The sequence below is a fragment of the Stegodyphus dumicola genome, chromosome 8, assembly GCF_044657685.1.
Source record: "Stegodyphus dumicola isolate Sdum_Otavi_A_Nest chromosome 8, ASM4465768v1".
Classification (NCBI taxonomy): Eukaryota; Metazoa; Arthropoda; class Arachnida; order Araneae; family Eresidae; genus Stegodyphus; species Stegodyphus dumicola.
The window spans coordinates 184,813,144-184,824,351 of NC_140775.1; the positions used below are offsets into that span (position 1 = coordinate 184,813,144).

At 33.1% G+C, this 11,208-nt stretch overlaps 1 non-coding gene across 1 annotated transcript; it reads left to right on the top strand.

Annotated features, from left to right (window-relative positions):
* The first annotated feature begins 1,628 nt into the window (after positions 1–1,628).
* Positions 1,629–1,701, top strand: TRNAR-CCU (transfer RNA arginine (anticodon CCU)). Its single transcript has one exon. It is a non-coding gene; the product is annotated as a tRNA-Arg (tRNA).
* The last annotated feature ends 9,507 nt before the right edge of the window (positions 1,702–11,208 follow it).

Consider the following 11,208-nt stretch of genomic DNA (forward strand, 5'->3'; position numbering starts at 1 on the left):
AATAAAATAATTTTTAAGGCGTGCTATTATGCACCAAAATAAACAATTTTCTGTACAGAATGCATGGTCGCACATTAAGAAGTCAGATGCCGAAGGGCACTTTCCGCTTCTTAGTGCATGCCACTGTGCATAAACTATGCATAAAAAGGTATACGAAGGTTTGGATGTGCATATAGAAGCGGAGGTGTTTTTCATACATGCTCATCATTCTTTGGTATTTACGTATTAACCTCACGGCAGCAAAAGTTGCGCTAATGCGCCAATAAAAAGCAATCCTGTTGTTCGAACGCAGTTATCTTTTGGATTCTTTTTTACCTTGTTGTTTGCTAATTTTTGACGCCATTTTTTGGATTGATTAGTGGATTATTCAGTTATGGTAAAGCACACGAGGGCTATCTGCCTAAAGGGAGGGATGCCTTTGTGGAGGACTTTCTAAGCGCCCTTTTTTTTTTTTTTTTTTTTTTTTTGTGTGTGTGTGTGTGTGTGTTACGAAAATGCGTCTTAGGGATTTGCCAACCACAGAAGAAAATGCAATTTTATTTTTTCAGGAACGAAATATTTTACCAAAGAAAACGAAAATGTACCAATTCGCATGATATGAAACTTTATTTTGGTAAACGTACGTTTTGGAAATGTAATTAAAGACAGTGTGGTCAGCAGAAAAGGCAACTGGTTTGAAGGAAGCAGAATTTCATTTTGTTCAGCTTTGAGATTCATATACTGCTGGTGCGAGGAGTTGACGTCGATTAAAGTTTGTGAAAAGGAACTTGATTGATCGAATAAAACTGTTATAAATTGGAACAATTACATGCGGGAATTATGTGTCTTGCGGATATGGGGAATAAACCAAACAAGAAAGTAAGTGGACCAGATTGCAGTGTAAAAATTGCTGAAAGTTTGTTTACTAAACGTAAAAATAATTGTGATCGAGTATTATCCGAACAGTGGGTGTTTGTTGGTATATGTAGAGAAACAAAAGATTCGTTTGTTGTCGCTGTTCCTAATAGAACTGGCTCTACCCTTCTTAATGAAATTATTGAAAACATTGCAGATGGTAGCACAATTTATTCTGACAGTTGGAAAGGTTACCAGACAAATAGAATAGAAAAAGAAAGATTCCTACATGCTAAAGTTAATCATAAGTACAATTTTATTATACAGGAGTTCATACACAAACAGTTCAGAGAATGTGGGGCAGTGCTAAATAGAGGAACAAGAGACGTAGGGAGACAGCGAGACATCATTTAGAATCTTATTTAGCAGAGTTTATATGGCGCCAGCATCAGGTCAAAGAAAATAAATAGAGACTGTTTTGAATCTATGTTAAACTCTATATCGGCTTATTTTCCATCGAAATCCGATTGACTACTTTGATTTAAATAAAGTGCTTTGATGTTTGAAAGTGTTTTGATTTTAAATAATGTGTTTTAATTTATGATTTGTCGCAAAAATTTTAGGTGTAGATTGGCGGCACTTAAAAACCTCAAAATATGCAGCTGCGGTGGCGTTAATACGTAAGTACCTATTCTTTTTATATTAAATTTGTATTTGCATGCTTGCACGTATGGTTTATATGTTTTCATACGTTTTGCTTATATTATAAGGTATTTCTCCCGCCTTCTTAGAATGCCTTCGTGGTGTAGTGGTCATCATGCTCAACACCTATTCGAGAGGTCCATGGTTCGAGTCCCGGCGAAGGCATTCCTCATTTTTCATCTCTTCTGCTTTAAAAATTTCCTAATGGCTCTACAGCATCAGTTGCATGATTGTGCCATATTTTTGCTTCTCAGCTGATGGATATTACATTTCATGTTTTAATTCATAGCATCCCGAGAATTCGTTGAAACCACCCCAACATCTTTGTTAAGTATGTTAAGTATAATGGACTTCCTTTTTTTTCCGGCAGTCTCATCCTTTCAGCTCGACACTTAATTACGTCACGTATCTTCAATAACTTCTTACCCCTTTCACTAAGCCGCGCACGTCGTAGTCAGAGCGACATTCGCGCTTGAGTTACCAGGTACATATTTCACATCCTGCCATTAGGTCATGGATCAGTATTCTTATGAGAAGAAGGACATCATCATGTATCTTTGAATTATATGCGTGTGTGTGTTGTATGGCGAAACAGAAAATGCTTTCCAGTCCCTAATTAACAGGGCTGTGCAGTCGGTAGGGAAAATGACCGACTCTGACTTCGACTCCTGGAATTTTAATGACTCCGACTCCTTCGTATATACAGTGGTGGCCAAAATTGTGGACACTTTTGGAAATTTTTATGTTTTTGAACTTTGTATGCTTATAGAAAACGTTACGCTTCACAAAATGCAAACTTGTATATATCATTTTTAAAAGAATTTATTACTGCATTCAATACAAAACACAAAATTCAATTATTTGCAATACAGAAAAGTTAAACGATAATAGTTATCGATATATACATTAGATAGTGATGATTGCAGTGAGTTATCAGTACTTAGTAGGGTACCCTTTATTTTTGATTACAGCTTCACATCGACGTTTCATTGAGCTGACAAGAGTTTTAAGCTCTTCTTTCGTTATTACATGATGCCAGGAAACAATTATAGCCTCAATTAGTTCCCTTTTATTTGATGGGCGCCTCATTCGGACAAGAGTTTTCAAACGGTGCCACAAAGTTTCGGTAGGATTGAGGTCAGGACTGTTTCCTGGCCATGAAAACAATTTAATGCTCTTTGTACGAAACCACTCTTTCGATATTTTGGCCGTGTGGCAAGGAGCAGAATCCTGCTGAAAAATAAACGAAGCATTGTTGGAAAAGATATCTCTGAGTTTTGGTTCTAGAAGAGTGTCAACGTATTTTCTGGCATTCAGTGTCCTATCGATGACATGAAGGCGACCAATACCATCTGCTGACATGCATGACCAAATCATAATACTAACTGGGTTCTCCACAGTTGCTTGAATGCAGTCGGGATGTAGCTCTTCTCCTATTCTACGTCTTACATATTTTTGCCCATCACTACCGAATAACGATACCTTAGTTTCATCACTCCATATAACTTGTGACCACTGATCATCTGTCCAATTAATGTGTTTCTTTGCCCACTGTAGTCTTTTTTTTTTCGTTGCTGAAAATTAAGATAAGGCTTTTTTCTTGGAATTCTACTTCTGTTAATCTTCTTCGGATTGTTCTTGAACTGACAGAAAAACCAGCATCATTCAGATCACATCTGATGGCCGCTGATGACATTTTTCTATCTTGGAGACATAGTCTTTTTATTCTTCTGTTCTCAATAGATGTGGTGCACCTTTTTCGGCTTTTTCCTTCCTTCTTTGTTTTGTATTGAATTTGTCTTCAGATATCGTAAACAAAACTTTCGGACACTCCAGATGTAGTCACTGAACCACCCACCTGTCTTGCAATTTCAGCATAGGAAAGACCACTTTCTCGTAACACAATAATATTGCATCTCTTTCTAAGTGTCCAATCTACTCTTTTATTTGATGTTATTGCTTCTTGACTAAATATTAAAAAATTTTACGAAAATTCCTACTTGTAATTGCAGTGTATAAGAAACTCTTCCTTCTACAGAACAAAGCAAAATAATGAATTGTTTCAAGTGTAAACATGATGTCAGCTTCTACTGGCAGTTATTAACATTTGATTGGTTCTCAGAACAAGAACAGTGATTGGCCAGGAAAGCTAGACATTACAAACCCCTTCATAACTGTGTTTTTTATTTATATTAAAGTACTTATATAAAGTTTTGTATTGCAAATAATTGAATGTTGTGTTTTTTGTGTTTTGTATTGAATTCAGTAATAAATTCTTTTTAAAATGATATATACAAGTTTGCATTTTGTGAAACGTAACATTTTCTGTAAGCATACAAAGTTCAAAAACATAAAAATTTCCAAAAGTGTCCTTAATTTTGGCCCCCACTGTATATATATATATATAAAGCTATACACATGTGTTACAGCTTATGTTTTTAATATAAAAGAAGTAATAGATGCTAGAGAAAGAAAATTGGAAAATTGATGGCATAGCAAATTATTTACATTAATTAGCATTTATCATGAAATGGAAAAACTGGCATTAGTTATTTTTAAGGTGTGTGTATTTAATTATGGCAAAGCACACTAGTGCTATCTGCCTAAGGGGAGGGATGCCTTAGTGGAGGACTTTCTAAGGGAAACTGGCTCGTATACACGTTACAGATGGGGAAAACCACGAAAACACCCATGCAGCCAGCTCGTTCGCGGGATTCAAACCTCGGACCGAACTACCAGTGTTCAGCGACTTTACCGCTCGGCCGCTGTTATTTCTAGGAAACTGTAATATAGCTTCGGCAAGAGCTCCTTTATTGGAGGGTCATAGATCCGATTTGTTAAACTTCAGAGCTTAGAAGAGTCTTTTCCCACTAACTCAGTAGGAGGAAGAGCTGGTACTGTTAGGGCTACTTCTTTTAACTTTTCAGGGTAGATTTTTATAAGTTCTAATAGAGGTGTCTTGCAAACACAATCGTATTTCTCTAGTTCTTCAAAGGCCGTGCAGAAATCTTGTTTGTGTTTTTTTATTTTTATATCTGAAGGCTCTTGGTTCTTTTTTTCACTCACTTTGCCTTAGCCTTTTGAATATTGTCCAAAAATATTTCGCAAAATCTAATTCATTACTGGAAGAGGATGATAAAGACTCAGTTGCAATGTCTGCAGTTTGACTGTCCTGATTCGAATTCTTTAAGTGTTCTGAGAATAAATTCATTCTTAATGAAAGTTCATTGATGGTATTCTTTGCCTTTTTCCTCATTTTGTTCCTCATTGTATTTTTTCCTCATCCAAGAAAATTCGATGTTTCGGTTCTACATATATTGAATCCAGCAAGATCTCATTGTCCAGAAAACTAGTTTCTCTTTTCTTCATTGAATAAATAATTCGTTTTGCAATAAACCTTCCATGTCAGAAAGAACAAACATCCCATTATTCCATTCTCGCATGCTGTTAATTCTTCAGATTGCAGCTTTTTTGTAGCTGTATAAGGTGTAGAAAGAAGAGTTTCCTATTCTGCAAGATCATTCCGCAGTCTTCCTTTTAGTGACACATTAGGGTTATCTACATCTTCTAAAAAAGTTCTTAATTCTAAAAACCTCTTTATAATCGAATATGTACTTCCTTATCGCGTTGCTTGATCAATTATTGCTCCTTTTCTTGCTTGCGTACTAAGAATAGCATCAATTTTGGGAGTTCTTGCTGCTGTTGCTGCTTACCTAAATTTACCAGTGAGATTTGTAACTAAATGAATAAGTTTAATCACTAATGGCAAATATCCCATCCATTCTCCTCTCTTATATATTTATTAATATGTCAAAAAATAGAAAATAACTATTTATTAACGTATATAGTCAATAAATAAAAATAATCACTCATCTTGTCATTAATTTTTTTCAATTCATTTTAATTTCATTTCAAATATAAACTGTCCAACGAAAACTGGAGTCCACTCTAGCTTTTAGCAACTCCAGCTCCGACTCATTTTACCCCAAAATCTGCCCGACTCCATGACTCCTTGACTCCGACTTTGGCTCTACAGCCCTGCTAATTAATCAACGTGTGCCCATGCATTCAATGATGAAGTGTGTTTATTTCATGTGCTATTTTATAACCTGTTTGTTTTGTGGTGTCCTATATGTCTGTGTGCATGTTTATCTGTGTGTCTACCTATGCTAAAAAAAGCAAATTAATGTAATAAAAAAATCTGAAATGTTTCAGATTTTAAATTACGTCCAAAGGGGCGTTTTTTTAACGTTTTGTGTGTTACCTTTATTTATTAAATACCATGTTCTACGTACTCAAACTATAAAATTCAGTTCAACAGCAATACTGCTGATTAATTTTAAAATAAGCATATTATCCTTAGAATTTCCGATACAGAGTCTCCCGCGCAGGAGATATAAATGTTTTTTTCTGGAGATATAAATGTTTTTTTTCCGTTGCCATTGCTCGCTTTGAAATCCTTTAGTTTTTTAATCAAAACTTTGTTGAAGTGTTAGAAAATCTTAAATCAATAATAAAACAAATTTCAAATTCAAATTAGGTCTTCCAAATGCCAACATTCTATGTAAGATTACGTTATTTAAATTTTGATGGCTCTAGGTACCGTTGTTTTATCAGAGTGCGAGAAACATACTACATTCATGCAGATTCTTCATTATTTAATTTCTTTAAATATAATACAGGGCGTTTATATTTGGTGGCAACAATTGGAAAAGTGAAACAATTCTTATTATGAATCGACGCAAAAAGCCAAAACGAAATTCCTCCTGGGGAAATTCTCCTTTTGGACTAATAATGTCATGATTAAATTGTGCGCATTTTAAAAAGCTGTTTTATTTATAAAGTCTGTAAGGTAACAGATTTAAGAAAGCTAGACATAAAATAACTAAATTGAGTTCTTTAGAGATAAAGTAGAATTAAAACCATAACTATTATTGTTATGAATTTTATTTTAAAAAGTTGAATTTTTTGCTTTTTACTTCCTTGTACGAAGTAGAAAGGAAGTATTGTAATCGCAAAGCTTCAGGCAGCATATTTCAAGGAAAATATCCACTTTGACCGCTTTTCGAATGCAGTTTAACGATGTTTTTGTGTGATATATGTACGTAAGGACAGAATAAAAGACTCTTTTTGTCCAAAAAAAACAAAAAAACTGCTTTAAAATGAATTCTGAAGAGAATTGTTCGTTGCGTCTGTACGAACGTACGTACGTACGTTTCTCGCATAATTCAAAAACGAGTAGCCTCGGAACGTTGAAATTTTGTATATAGGACTACTATAACATGTAGATGTGCACCTCGTATTTTAGTTTCAATCGGCCGCGCCAAACGTATATAAATATATTTATAAATATATCCACTCTGTTACCCGGCTGAGTAATCTCAGTTTCTTTATTCTTATATGTTTCTAAATTGTACATTTTTTTCTTTAAAAATGATTCATTTATGTTGTTCTTATCTTCCGGTTAAGGGTTTTATGCCTTTAGTAAATCTGTATGCAATATTTTTAGAATTATCAACAATTTAAAAGTTGTTTAAGTGCGGCTAAGCCTATTTTGATGGTGGCCATTGCTTGTTTACATTTGAAAAGAAGAGTAGTGAATTTAGTGCTAATCTAGAGAAACGTAGCTTCGCAACAACAAAGATAAACGCCTTCATTTATTATTGCGAATTCAATCATGCTTCATCCTTTCTGGAATTTTTTCGAGAAAATAAGTGTTTAAGATTTACTTCGTAATTTTTAATACAGACATTTTGAATTTTATGTATTTTTTCCTTGTCGCGAAGTGAGAACGGAATTAATTGAATGAAAAGTACTCAATCGTCTGTGAAAAAACGGTTTCTTTTTTGTTTTGTTTGCTTAATTTCTTTTATACATCGTTCTAGCTTTATTATAGTACTTGAATAGAACATGTGGCAACGATTAGATAATTCTTTAAATGATAGCAATTTTGTGCATTCTGAGTTATAATATGAACGAAATATAATACTGTTAAGTGAACCATAGCGCCAGAGTGTCGCTATGGTAAACAAATAGAGTGAATTTTAAAGAATGCACTAATTCTATTGTGGTTTATGCGCTGTCGGCGAAGTAGATATAATTATATCCAATAAGTCTAAACAAAATGCAAGAAAAAATGCGTATAATTTGAAATTCCGTACAAGGAAGTCATGTGGTGTACACATCAGATTTTTTTTTACTTATCCAACAGTAACAAAGTTTTTCATTAATATTTGTTTATTTGTTCAGCTAATTGTACAGCTTATTCAAGAATGATACAAATGCATTTTTATTTCTTGTTTTGTGACTACTGCCTTTGATTAGTTATTTAAATTTAAAGTATCATTACAAAATTTGATTATGATAGAAAATAGATGGTAATTTATTATAATACAGTTGTATATAAATACTAATATTTTTATGAAAGACTTTAGATTTTTTATAGTCAGTTTTTCATTGTGTGTTCAGTGATTTATTAAATTTCCCTTCAATAATTTTATTGTATTGAATTTTAAAAATGATACTGAAATTGTTATCTATATATTGTTATTAACTACAGATATCTGAGTAACCGTCGGCAGGTAGTGCATCTGCCTCCACATAATGGTTAGTAAATTGGGACGTTGCATATACTCACTACAGTTTCTGAACTCAAAACATATTTATTACAATTAGGAGATTGCTAACCAGAGTCCCTCTAATCGAGAGTTCAAGAGCATCCTGGTTTGTTCTTTGGTTGGAAAAATCTACAGATTGAATTAGCCACGACTCCTTAATATTTCAGTAGTATCTTACATCCTCTTATTTGTTATATCTTAAATGATATCAGAGGAAAAAGAAGATCATTGATTCATCAGCGCTCTCTAAATCGAGAGGCTTTGATGAAAGATACAGTGCAGAACTTTAAAAATCTCTTGGCACTGGTTGTGAAGTTATGTGTCTTGTACTGTCAACTGAAACGAATTACTATGTCGTGCGACATATCTAAACGCTTGAAAACAGTGAATTGCCTGGACAGCACACACGATTTTCTCACCGCTGTATGATCCGCCGCAGATACGATAAATTGCGTTTTAGTATTTCAATTCTATAAAATAGATCTGTTATTATCATTTACGTTTAATTATCAAGTATAGTTGGTGAATGTAAATTAAATTTTATTTTAATAATAAGATTGTTCAATATATTTATTTTGTTTAATAATTGTCGTAAAAGTGATAGATGTTTACCCTATTGAATGGTCCAGAAATTGCATCTTACAATTTCATGCATCTTAAAATTTAAGAAATGCAGAATTGATTTAACAAATAGCTAATAAACTTATCAAAAGAATGAGTTTTTAATCTAGATCCTTAGTCATTTTAATATCTCAGGATTATTTTTTTCGGTACTATTCCGTTTTGAGGATCGTAAAAAAATTGCAGCGAAAATGTATGCGCAAAAGCGCCAAATCTAGCAAACGCGCCCATTTAACAGCATGCCAAATCTAGCGTACGCGCTGATTTCAGATTGCGTAAGTTTATATAGTTCTATATTTCTTAAGACGCCATTGAAATACTAGTTTAACTTTAAAATCTTTTTTTGATTTTAAATCCTTTCTTGATTTTAAATCCATTTTTGATATTCTATGGATTTAACAATTTGGGAATTGCCCATGACGAAAAGTCGGCAATAGAATTTTGGGTAAAGAACGCAATCACCCACTGCTTGGCGCGTTTTTAAGAATTGCACATACTCGGTATCCATGTGCACATCGACCTATTTTCACTTGAAAAAAATCCTAGAATTGCACAAAAATGGCACTGCGCACACCCTTGACTTTATCTATGTACATATCGACCTATTTTCGCTTAAAAAGTAAAAGAAAATTGACAAAAATGTTTTTACCCTTGTAAAAAGCGGCAAACAAATAAGTGAGCGATTCTGCACTTTACCGAGAATATTTTCAAAGAAAAGGCATCATTCATTATAGAAAATTACGTTTGAACAACCAACGAGATGAAATTATGCTTTAGCGATAAGTCGGTAGCGAAATAGCGATGCAGGCATCATTCAGTTATGTTCAGCAATTTTTATATAAATTAAAATAATGATCTGAAATAGTTATTTACTCTTATGCTTCCATTCAGTCGTGTTTAGCCTTTTTCATATATATTACAATAATAAAATTGTATTATATGAAATTAACCTTTCATCTAAACTAAAATATCAATCTTAGATAGTTATTTACTATTATACTTCCTTTCTTGCCGCAACTATTAGGGTTGCCGCAATTATTTTTGGCAGCATTGGCATCAACAATAGTTTGGCGATTTTTTACGGCCCTCGAAACCGAATATTACCTTTTCAAACTCAAGTGAAGAATATATGCAGGAGTGCATCCTTATTAGCAAAGCGTTTATTCTATCTGAGAGTAACAATGTTTAACTTTGTTAAGAATTAAAATATTATTCGCTAATATTTCAAAATAGTTCATAAATCTCAGCAAGTTCAAGAACAGTAAATTCTAAATCTTATCCTTTCAAAAGAAGTACATTCTAAATTTGTTGTCATATTATAAAAAGCTCTAAATTCATTTGCATTCGCTATTAGGGTAAAGAATATAATCAGCGAACTTTAATTCATAAAATGCATGCAAATGAGAAATAAATCACTTTAATTTAAATATTGAATGAAAACACACGTAGTCCATGCTGGCAAAAAATGTGCATGTTATTATAAAGGCCCTTCCAACTATTATAAAGCCAATACATTTAATCAATCCGGCATTTTCCTTCGGCCTTGTTCTGTTTCTTACCAGTGCATTTAGAGATCAATTCATGGCAGCTGGTCCAGTGGCGCCACCTGGTGAGAATAACTGCGTGTTTACTTTATAGGACTACACCAGAAGCCTCGACAATGAATTTATCGTTATTTTTATTCCTTTCGGTTTCCTCTTCAGTAATACGTTTGATGAACTATACATACGTCTTTTGATTTGTCTGCATTAGCTATGTACAGATGTTTACAGCTATTTCATGCAATCTTGTAATTCATTTTTCATTTGTAGAAGTCCGTTATCTGTCTGGGAAGGAAAGATTAAAGGATGGTTAAAAAGTTATAAAATTAAATTTATTTTAGCCATTTGAAATATACCGTACGTAGATGCATATTCATTTCAATAATAAATAATAATAATAAAAACTTGAAAGCTTTCAGATTTTACATTACGCCCCATAGGGACGTTTTTTTTTGACGTTTTGTGGGTTACCTTTATTTATTAAATATCATGTTCTTCGCAATTAATTCAGTTCAAGAGCAATATTGCAAAATAATTTTAAAATGAGCATATCTTTAGAATTTCCCATACGCTGACTCGCGCGCTGGAGATAAAAATGTTTTTTTTTTTTTTTTTTTTTTTTTTTTCGTACAGGGTTGCCATTGCTTATTTTGAAATCGTTGAGTTTGTTAATCAAAAATTCGTTAAAGTTTTAGAAATTATGTAATAGATAATAAAACAAATTAACAAATTCCATACTTGTGTTTCTAGATGTACGTTATTCAAAATTGGATGGTTCTAAGTATCGCTATTTTATCACAATGCGAGAAACATGTATACATTTATGCAGATTCTTTATTATTTAATGTCTTTAAATATAATACAGGGCGATAATATTTGGTGACATTTAAAGT